Source organism: Sinohyriopsis cumingii, chromosome 8 (assembly GCF_028554795.1).
Source record: "Sinohyriopsis cumingii isolate HCF-2022 chromosome 8, ASM2855479v2, whole genome shotgun sequence".
Classification (NCBI taxonomy): Eukaryota; Metazoa; Mollusca; class Bivalvia; order Unionida; family Unionidae; genus Sinohyriopsis; species Sinohyriopsis cumingii.
Window position 1 is genome coordinate 75885803 of NC_142968.1, and position 12156 is coordinate 75897958.

Sequence of the window (12156 nt, forward strand, 5' to 3'; positions counted from 1 at the left end):
GCCATCTCACCTCTGTCTGCGTGGGTTCGAGTCCAAGGCTTGGCTAGCGTGGGCACTTGGGAAAGCCTGCCAGTAGCTTCTCGTTGGTCGGTGGTTCTTCCCTGGGTTTTCCAGGGTTCTTCCTCCACCATTAATACTGGCCGCTATGTATAGCCTATCTTGTGCTGAAAAATGGCGTTAAACCCTAGAACAACAACAACAACAACACCCAGCCTATCATTAGATAACGGCTATTAAATTTCTTCGGTCATACATTTATTCACATCGAAATACTCATACGTTCTCGTATGGTAAAACAACGTTGTAATAAAAGCACGGTAAGAATTACTTCTCATACATACATCAATACATTGTGTCACATCGGTAAATATTCCTGATCCCAATATAGTAAAAATATTACAGCAATCAGACGCATTTCTTTACATTACAACTCATAAAAAGTACACAAATATTAAAATATCCATGCATCCGTATTAACTAGTCTTACACACTTTAACCATTTTCCAAATTCACAATTCAAGCATGTGTAAAATCTAACATATCACATGAATAAATGCACTAGTTTACTACGACGTAACCTATTAGCAAATGACAAAATTAATCCTTAACAAGCTAACAATCTGCACAACTCTCCACATGTTACTCAAATACGCATGTAAATGAACACTACAAATGTAATTCTACGTACTAAACGATCATAGTAAGTATGTATACATGTTACACATAATTACAATTTCAATGCCGTAATATTCTGCAATAATTGAGCAAATAACCTACTGAACTTTACCAAGCTTTGTCTTCCCTTAGAATCTCCTCTCTAAGTTTTACCGCCAAATTACGAGTGGCTCTCTCGGAGTAACCCTATATTGCTCATCAATATTCCTAGGCGAGACTAAATTTTCGTTTGCTAGTTAGAAGTTTTAATTCGGATCGCAATTGTTACCACACCTATATGTTAATTCCAATTGGATGTCGCAGTGACCTGAGCCAATCAAACTTAGCGGACAATGTCCTTCTCGCTGTCTGTCCACATGGGGACGAATTTAGAACACGCCCCGGTCCCTCTCGGTTACTCTGATCATAGGACAAAGCTGTAACACCTAGGGAAGTCGCTCGATCTAACGCATGTGACGGTTCGAGATGCCGGGTCTTCTCTCTGGTCAAGGTAACCTTGCGTAAGAGATTAACTCTAGCCTGCGGCTATGTTCAGATATCAAACATGGCTCGTACGAATACCTTAGTTTATAAATGACTTACGAACTGGGCTGGGCAAACGTGACAATTACTAATTGCATTAATTATGTGTCAACAAATCAACAAAAGAGACAATTCTGGGCAAGAATAAATCACGAAAATTTCCAATGTTGTATTTCAGCTTACATCACATACGAGCATAGCGTCGAAGAAACCACAACAGTCCGATCATGTCGAAATATTTGTTCCCGGTGGATCTCATGCGCTGCTAACAGTATACACATCACTGCATACACGGAGGCTGAATAGCATGACGTTGCCATTCTATAAATAAATAGCAAAGAAAACTACAATTATTACTAATTTCAGAGAACTTGTACACTTGACCTAACACTGAATAAGCTACATACATATAAGCATTCGTGTGAGTTTAGTTTTCTTGTTTTCAGATTGTATCTCTGCTATATTCGTTGTCTAATCACTGATTTGATCAACCTCCGACGAGGTGACCACGCCTTTTAGAGTGCTTTTACGATAGTGGTCATATTTTCTCTTTCAGATTGCAGGAAAATTAAATTTAGAAGATTTGGGGCTGTACTGCAATTAAATCTGGATGACTTTTGGAGTTTTATGGCAGTGAAATTTTAAGGACTTTTTGGGTTGTACGGCAATGAAATCTAAATGACTTTTGGGTTGTACGACAACATCTGGATGACCTTTGGGTTGTAGGACAATTAAATATGGATGACCTGAGTTGTACGACAATAAAACCGAGATGACGTTTGGGTTCTTCGAAAATTAAATGTGGAAGACTTTATGTCGGCTTTAAGTCTCGTGTAAAGTTTATGACACGTTGGCCACCGTCATAGAGCGTCACCGCATTTTTACGAATCTCTTAAATTAACACTCAGTACTTCTTTAGTAACATGCTTTTGACTAATACAACGAAAATGACGGTGGCGACACAGATGGAAATAATTACTTTAATGTCTATTCTTTATTGCCAAGGCATTTTTTTTTATTACTTCCGCCATCTTGAATTTCTCTACTGGTATATTCGACATTGAGTGCCTGGTGAAAATCACGAGTGTCCCGCAGAATCATGGGACGGTGGTAATGTAGCGGTCAGCTGTCAAATTTATCCGATGTAGTCCATAACATATTTAGAAATAAAATCCGGGGGGGGGGGGGGGTTAGAGTGACGGCGCCCATGAAGACCGGGGAACAGACTATATCTGTCAGCTGCCTTTTTCAACTTGGGGCTTTTGACTGGCGGAGTCTATAATTAGTACAATACATATATATTTGCGTAAGTGCGAAGAAAACAGTCCAATAAAGAAAATACTCTTCTATTTAAAGAATACAAACAGCCCTAAAACACCCTGACGGCAAAAGATAATAATAATAATAATAATAATAATATATTGAATATTGCTGCCATTAACGGTTTTCTTGTCAGAAATGTAAATTTGTCCATTCACCATCTTACCTGATGTATTTTGTATTATTCGTCTTATACCTGAGAGCCCATATTTTGTATGTCTTTTGGAGATGGATTAATTGGCAGCTCACGCACCGATTCATGTATATAACTAAAAACAATTGTCTCACAACATAATGAGCACACAATGAATTGCAAATTATTTGAATCGAGCCATGAATGATGTTTCTATTGCACGTGCATGTGACTTGGGGTGGGGGCAATTGTTTTTTTTTTTTTGTTTCTTTTTTTGTTGTTGTGATTTTCAGAGTTTAAATATGAGAACGAGGTGGAATAAAATTATTTTAAAATTATACGTAACATTTCTATTACTGTAGCTAAAATAAAAATAGAGTTACTTAATTATAGTCCCAATTGCAGTCCAGTAACTATTATTAAAGATAAGGTATCGAAACCTCAAAGGGAGCTTATTATGTCTCCTTATGTAAGTACTCGTTTGTATTAATTACATGTAAGTGGAAGCAGCAAGTGGCATATTATGTGATTATTGTTTCATTCACACATACACACGTGTGTGTGTGTGTGTGTGTGTGTGTAACAAGTTAACAAGAAGAAGTTTAAAATTATAACGAATTAAAGGAGGACAAATAATAACGGTAATGAAGAAAAAAGTCCCCATGAAAACTATTCCAGAACAAGACAAAGCAATATTGGCATTCTTTCGCTTTAGACATGAATGGGTGGTTTGTAGAATAATTATGTTATGACAGTGAAAGGACACCGTAAATACAATTAAAATTAATAATAGTTTTGTTCTTGCCTTTTGGGGGTGGGGGACAAGACGGGTGAAAAAAGTTATACATTTGAGTACCAGGGGCAGGGAATGCTACAATAGCACAAATCAGTGGATCCCAACCTTTTTCAGTATGTGGAACCCATTTTAACTTCAAACAAACTTCGCGGATCCCGCTCATGCTAATCGTTGTTCTCTTAGGCACCGTTAACTGAGGAAATGCATAATGACAGCAAAAAATATTCGTGGACCCCGTCGAATAAACCCGCGGACCAACCGGAATCGCGGCCCAAATATCGGAAAACACTGACATTAATAAAACAGGACAAATCGTAATGCCGGTTACAATAATAATACGCTATTTCCTCGGAGCAAATTCAGTTAAAATGCAATAACGCCGGATCCGACAATCAGGTTGCCTCAGTTTCTCATGTAGTGGGCGCAATTGGTTCAATCTTGTTTTTAAATGGTTGATTTTGATGTGTGTGGATCGCTGTTGAGAGAAAAAAGAAAAAGATACTTGTTCTGTCTGACTGTCAGCTGCCTCTCCGAGTAATCAGTCTTTATTGTGTCTTCATTCAAATCTGTTTAGCAAATACGCGTTGAATTCATAACGCGCGCGCGCGCGTCAAAGATTTTTTTTTTTTTTTTTTTTTTTTTTACATTTTAAGCTAACATTCAGATCAAAGACCGTTCTACTCATGCAATAGATAATGGACCCAAATGATTTTACTATTAAAAGCCACGCCCACGATAATGCATGTTTCTCGTGCTATATCAAAGATACGTTTTTATGAGCACCACTGCACTTCATATAATTTTTTTCTCGTTTTCTACCCTGATGCAGGTGAAAATAATCGACATTTATCTCCCCTGCAGGAATGAGTTACGGTATTTGTAACCCCTCCTGGACAGGCAGAAACTCTTTTGATCAAATGATTAATAGAATATTGTATTCGAGGCATTATTCAGGTTGTTATATTCTTTATTACATGAAGTTCTGAGGTGTGATGCCAACGACGAATTCCCCAGCAAATGAACAAAAACAACGATAATGTTGAAAAAATGTTTAAGTTGTCTCTTGCGTAATACTATCGCATGATGACAACGTGTGTATATTTTAATGTTTTCTTGTGGCGATTTGAAGACCAGTTTTACAACAACAATTTCTTGAATATATTGTGTTAATATTGTTCGATAGATCAATAGAGAGGTTGATCGGTAAGTTGGATAGATAGACAGACAGACAGACAGACAGATAGATAGATAGATAGATAGATAGATAGATAGATAGATAGATAGATGGTTGGCTGGATGTGTTGGTTCGATTGTTAACAATTTTTTATAGTTTCTAGCTCTGGGGCATCGTGCCGCAGACAGGTAGCATCATGTCTCACACAGTCACATTATCCCGACACCAGGCCCACCAGCCCTAACACGAACCTCTAAATACTGAGCGCCAAGCGAAGCAGCTGCAATACGATTTGTATAAGTCTTTGGTATGATTCTTCCGGGGATCGAACCCGCGATCTTCCGCATCCGTGGTGGACGCTCTAGCCATTAGGCCACCGAAGCGGTCATCGATGGATACATACATACATACATACATAGACGGTTGGACGGGTGAATGGGTGGGTGTATGGGAGGATAGACTGATTTTTACAGTTCTTATGTCCGATTAAAGATAAAATCCTACTCATATCAGGTAAGAATCCAACTTTAACAACAACAAAAACTGTATGTTGAATCTGAGAGACGTAGATGTGAAATCACCTATCTTTGTTGCTAATAATTTACACATGTACATCAATCGACTTGAGTAATAAGCGGCTTCTGTAGTTCTGCCTCTTATTAGCCGATTAATAGTGGATGATACACCGATTTTATTTTATTTGGTTGAAATGAAAAGACAAGGATGCATAGAAAACATTGATGCGTTTCTTGAAATTTTGAAGTTCAAACGGTGTACAGTTTCATATTTTTGACATTTCTACACTTTAAAATACCCCTTTATGTGACTCTGATTGATACAAATAAGCCAATCTAATTTTTGCGCAGTATTCTCTCTTTTTTTTAATTAAAAAAAAAAAAAAAAACGCCTTCTGAACTCTTTTGTTTCTAATGAACATTTTTGGCTGCCATTTTTCGAATCGACTCGCGGAAAGGAATTGGGAGGGGTCTCGTTTGCTTAAATATGTCTAATCTGACCCACGGGGGTTTGTTATATCATGTATAACATATCATAACATGAAAAATGGCTAAAACCACAAGACAAAAACAATAACAACAACAATCAAAACTATGGGCATTGCTTGTGTGGGGGTAGGAGTTGAGGAAGGCGGTATATCTGTAGCATGGAATCCACCCTAAATACAAGCGTGGTTTAAATATTAACTTATAGAAGAAAATAATCTCACCTCTGTTCACAGAAAAATGTGGACATAAACCGGTCTCCAAATTGACAGAGGTTTGTCGAAGCACTGCATATTTACGCGGTAAATATGTGATGCGATTCCGAGTAAAAATTAAATTTGTTTCCATATTCTGTAGTCTACTGTGCCAAATCAAAACACTGCAAATATCCGGTCACACATATAGTACAGCAATTAAGAGAATTTCTGCATCCAGTAAACAGTATTTTGACAATAATATTGCAATATCAATGCAATGATTAGATGTAATACTTTAGGCAACATAAGCATGGATCGTCAACTGTACAGTACGGGATTGCATTAAACAATGCGATATCAGATACAATGGACATTCTGTGTTGGAAAAAAAAAAAAGATTTTGTCTATGTAAAAATATTGTGTTTATTCGGAAGGACGCTTGTTCTTTGATTTATACTTTGCAAGAAAAGTATAATCTACTTTTAAACGTCAATACTAGTTCAACAAATGAAAGGTGCAACGTCTGTCAGAGTGAACTAAATTATTCGTTCTTCTTTCCATCTAAATAATTTCTACTAAAATAAAACCTATGTGATAAAAAGAATTTCAGATGGGTGATGATTAAATATTAGCTGGACATTACTCAACTCGTTTCAAAACTTCAATATTAAATCAATCATTACCCATTTGAGATCATGTATTTATGTAATGTGCACTAGTTTTCAGGCATTCTGTACAAATGATCTTTGCTCCGTACAATGTCCAACCATTCTTTTGTTTGCTCTAAAGTAAACAACGAATTCGACAGCAACAAAAGAATGATAGAAAATAGACCTTGACTTAACATTCCTGCCAGGAAAGAAAGACCCGTATCGAATATCATGGAATAAATCACAAAAATTCACAAAATAGTTTCAGTTTTTTTGTCAGGAACATGGAGCTAAATTCCAGGGTTCCATGTTTCATTCGGAGCGTCGATATATATATATATATATATATATATATATATATATATATATATATATATATATATATATATATATATATATATATATATATGTATATATATATATGTATATATATATATATATATATATATATATATATATATATATATATATATATATATATATATATATATATATATATATATATATATATATATATATATTAGTCCCATAATACTTCGAAACCTCGAAGAAAAAGAAAAGGTTATCATAAATGTAGACCGTAAGCGTAAAGATTATAATAACATTTAACTGACAAAAAAATATTCCCGACTGTCGAATCAAAATGTCTTACACTAAGATATTTAGCTGTGTAGCCTGTGTTTCTATTTTTTATCAAAGACTTTGCAAGGCGATATCTTTGATGCACTAGCAACATGTGCTGCTAATGATATTTAGCTGAGAATGATGTGATGTAAAAATGCCGTTTTTATCAACGATTGCACAAAAACATGCATTTACGGGAAACCTATGTCCGCCATTGTGTAAATTACTTCATTTGGCGATGAGAAGGGAGATTTCGTTGAGGAAAGGTTGAAATGACACCGATGCGAAATTAATTTTTCAAGATTTCACTCTGTGATCGAGCATGAGCAAATTAATAAATCTCTCTGCAAGTTTTTTCCCCTAGTAAATTAATCAAATACATCAAGACAATTTAGCATCGTGAAAGTCTGTATTAAAAATAATTACATCTGCAGACCTATAGGAATTATCGATATCCACACAAACAAATTGCATGGCCCTGCTAAAGGTAGACTATAAACTGTCCTAAACCCAAAACGTAACCATTAGATGTGACGGACAGGCACACAAAGATAAAATGTAACACCATATGCCCTTCCACAGTCCTGGATGAGCATGAAAAATCAAAGCATGTTAATCATCACAGAGATCTAACAATTTTGCTCAGTATTTTTGCTCTTTTTTTTCTTCTCTCTCTCTCATATAATGAAAGGGCATCAGTACAATATCGATCTGGATAGAATTTATAACAGTAACCTCAACAAATAGGACCAGACGGGGATCAATCTAATATTTGTTTGCAGATCAAAGTCTCGACAAGTACGTCACCCGTCTGGCTCCAAACGTGGTCCCAGGATAAAGTGCAGATTATTTTTTTTTCCTTTTCAGTGAAACTGCTGTCTAAAAAAAAAAAATATTTAAAAGAATAAATTTAAAAAAATCATAGTACAGTTACAATTTCTTAATGAACATCATTTTTGGATATTGGATATGTTGCATTTTTTAATGAGAGAGAGAGAGAGAGGCACTCAAAGGATTAATTAGATGCATGTATTATATCATCGTATGTTCATAATGATAATTAGAATGATGAGCGCCATGTTTGTACAGAGACACCGGGCAATGGTTGCTCGTGTTTCAAGTTTCATTCGAGAGATTAAAGAGAGTATTAATGTGTAACGTCTTTCATTTATGTTCCACGCCAATCGTGGGTATTAAAACATAACATTAGACATAGTGCCTGATAAGGGTAGTGATAGCGTAATTGTCTTAAAACGTCCCAATAAACTGTAAATTATTCATCAGGAAGTAGTTCGGAGTCAGGTGAACAAAGTAAATCGGCTGACAAAATAATAAATGATGACGATGATGATAATCATGATGACAATATTGGTAGTGGTGTTGAAGTTTGAAGATAACAATTCAACTTATTATTATTATTATTATTATTATTATTATTATTATTATGTGTGTGATTTCGATTTTTAACGTAGCTTTAACAATTTTTCAGTCATATCGCTACGATGTCTGCAGTTTGGCAGTTTAAAGTGATGTTTAAAGGGCTCACGGTACTAATTGCATGGAAGAATTATTGGTCTGCTGCAGACATGTAGCATGATGCCCCACCCAGTCACGTTATACTGACACCAAGCCGACCAGTCCTAACACTAACCTCTTAATGCTGAGCCTCTAGCGAGGCAGCTGTTAGTACCATTTTTATAAATCTTTGGTATGATTCGGCCGGGGTTCGAACCCACGACCTCCCGCTTCCGAGATACCCATTACATCACCAACGTAGTAAAAGAAATGGTTGAGATTCACAACAACAATTTTTTTTTCTCTGGTTGGGTAAAACTTGCTGTACGGCGTTTTGCAAATAGACTGGGTTAATTTTTGCTGGGTAACGAGAATGAAGCGTCTTTGCCAAGGACGCAAATGGCGGTCATTTCGACCTGGCCTGGAAATCGAACCCGAAGTCTTGAGTTGAAATCTGTCACGCTACCCTGGAAATTCGATGCAAACTCCGTGTTCATAGAACATGTACGGAAAGACTCTTTATTCTATTCCGACTATTACAAAATAAATTTTTATACATAAACGTCACAGACATAGTCCAGGTCTGCTATAATTAGTAAAAACTTCATACGTACATTTAATTTTCAACACTAGAAACATAGTTTCACATCTTATAAACCACCAAAACAAATAGCACCGATTTTTGGGAAATACAGTTATACCCCTTATTTTCTCACTCTCTCCTTCGCAAACAAACACGCACACACACACACACACACACACACACACACGCGCGCGCACGCACACACACACACATTCCACATATGTTGTCCATTTTATATGCCTTTCTGTGTGTTATCAGTTAGTAACCCGATGACTCCTCAATCTGGACACAGTGCGGTGTTTTCTGAAGGAATAAATAAATTAAAAAGTTGTACCCCCAACAACAACAAAATTAAATTAAAAAATAAACATAAATGAGTCAGTCAGTTGCATATCTTCATTAAACTTTAGATATAACTTCGTTGTAAATGTTGTCTGTTCTATCCAGTTTCATATGTATGCGGGACCACGGTATCCGAGTGGTCTAAGGCGCTCACCTTTACAGATCTCACACACGTAAGCAACTTTACAGATCCCACAAACACGCACCCACATATCACCTATGTCAGCGTGGGTTCTATTCTCAGCTCGGCCAATGTAGGTATGTGGGGAAAACTTGCCAGTAGCTTCCCTTGGGTAGGTTATTAATCTCTGGGTCTTCAAAAGCGCTTCCTCCACCGAAATAGACTGGCCGCCATGCATAGCCTGTCATGTGCTGAACAATGTCGTGAAGTCGCCAATATGTCCCCCTCCCCCAACAAACAAATAACCTAAGGGCCGGGTCGCAGAGTGGTTTAAGGTTTGCTCGTCTTTGCAGATAACCGACATCTCCCTTCTTTCCGAATGGGTTCTAGTCTCAGCTCAGGAAACGCATTTTGTGAGAAAGTTTTCCAGTAGCTTCCCGTGAGTCCATAGTTCTTCTCGGGGTTTTCCCTTATCTATACCTTGGCGCATCGAGCAGATATTTCTGTGCTTCGGGTTGTCAATTTCATTGGATGCGGTTCTAATCAAAATTAAGTTGTTAAAAATTGAACACTTTTCCTACATGATCGAGACAAGGGGAGCACACAGCTTGAATTTTCCAGCGCCGGTCTGTGTTTACACAAATCCTTTCTCTCAAATACACCTGTACTGGCTTCCCTCTTGTATATAGTCATACTTTCGCTGTTAAACTTCCAACGTATCCTTTTTAAATCAATTGCCCCACCATTTCGGCCGACGTACAATGCACCGCACTATTGTCTAGAGGGCATTACATACTAAGGGAGGCAACTCATGAAATCCAATTGATGTCGCCAGAACAAAGAACCAATTTATCTGTTCGACCCGCCAGGTGTAAATAGAACACACGGTACTAATGGTGTGGAAAAATGAGAACCAGCCTGGAAATGGGTTAACCTAAAATAGAGTATATATGGGTTAGGCTGACCAGGATTGGTTAATAATGTAAGTTATGTTGTAGGGAAAGACTCTTTTGCGAGCTTATCCTAGTTGTAAGTAAAAAAAAATAATAATAGAAACATGGTTTTATTGATGGAATTTCAGTCCTTTAACAGTCTTGAGTTTGGAACCCTCGTTACTAAATTTAGCACCTGACTCTTTGGTGCGGAATTGAAAGCACATGTTTCAAACACATGCAGGTCCAGAAAATGCCGCGGCTCATATCCTTTCCTCTACACAGAATCTGACATCCAGGTTTCATCTATACTGATAAATATAGGTTTGATCAATAGCACTCAAAAATTTTAAGTTATTGAATTTGGTTATCACGTACGAACCTTGGCTAGCGAAGATGTTGTAAACCGGGCTTCAAATTTCTGCAGAATTCACAAAGTCTAAAAGCTTGAAAATCGAGTACACTAAATGATGACTCTTTATGCATTATTGATACTCCATTACACGAACAATATAATTAAAAAAACAATTGGGTCTTCTGTAAGATATATGTGTACTAATATCGACCCTAGATAAATAGATCACAAAACTATATTTAACAGTTGTTTACAACTAATTTCAAACCGCATGGATACGTATCAAGTTCATTTCTGGTATTGTGAACTAATAACTTCTAGTTTTCTGTGTCACATGATGCGGTTTTAACCAATTTCTATAACTTGATACAAAAGTTTTGTAAAACTGTAATTATTCGCGTACAACACGCACGTATGTTCACCCAAATGTAACTGTTAATCGTTGTATAATGTTCACTTAATGCTACCGTATCTATCCATGTTAAGCAGTCATGTAGCTGTTATCGTATTTATCTCTATATAACTACACCCAACTGTTACCTTAATCTACAGTCGCCAGGATTTAACTTAGAAGTGTATGTGCTTTTGATTATTGACATATTCACATAAACAGTTCAAATTTTTCTGTAGTAAATAAGCAAATGTAATGTTTTGTTTTAGACGTCCGACTGGCGCAGCACCAATTCAAATAGAAAGAATGAGGAGACAAACCGATAGACAGCAGACAGATAGAGGGTAATAAAAGAATGAGGAGACAACCCGATAGACAGCAGACAGATAGAGGGTAATAAAAGTGAAATTGTTAAAACTATGTTTTAGCATTTAATTTAACGTAATAAATAATATTTTAACACAAAGCTAAGTAAGATAATTTCATTTGTAATTGTGAACTCGATTTTTGCGATTTGAAAAAAAAATCTTGCACATTATTCAAAGAAATGAAAGTTTAAATTACAAAGAGCGTTTATCTTGTTCTGAAATCACTTATTTTGTTAGTTTAATTAAATCTCTAGATAGTCCCCTTTTTCTATATGTGTACATTTTTCACAGTATCTGTCCAATGTAGAAATACTCTTACTCTGTAGGTTGTGGGTTCGAGTCTCGGATTCAGCCAATGTGGGTATGTGAGAAAGCTTGCCAGTAGCTTCTCGTGGGTCGGTGGTTCTTTCCGGGGTTTTCCCGGTTTCTTCCTCCACCATTAATACTGGCCGCCATG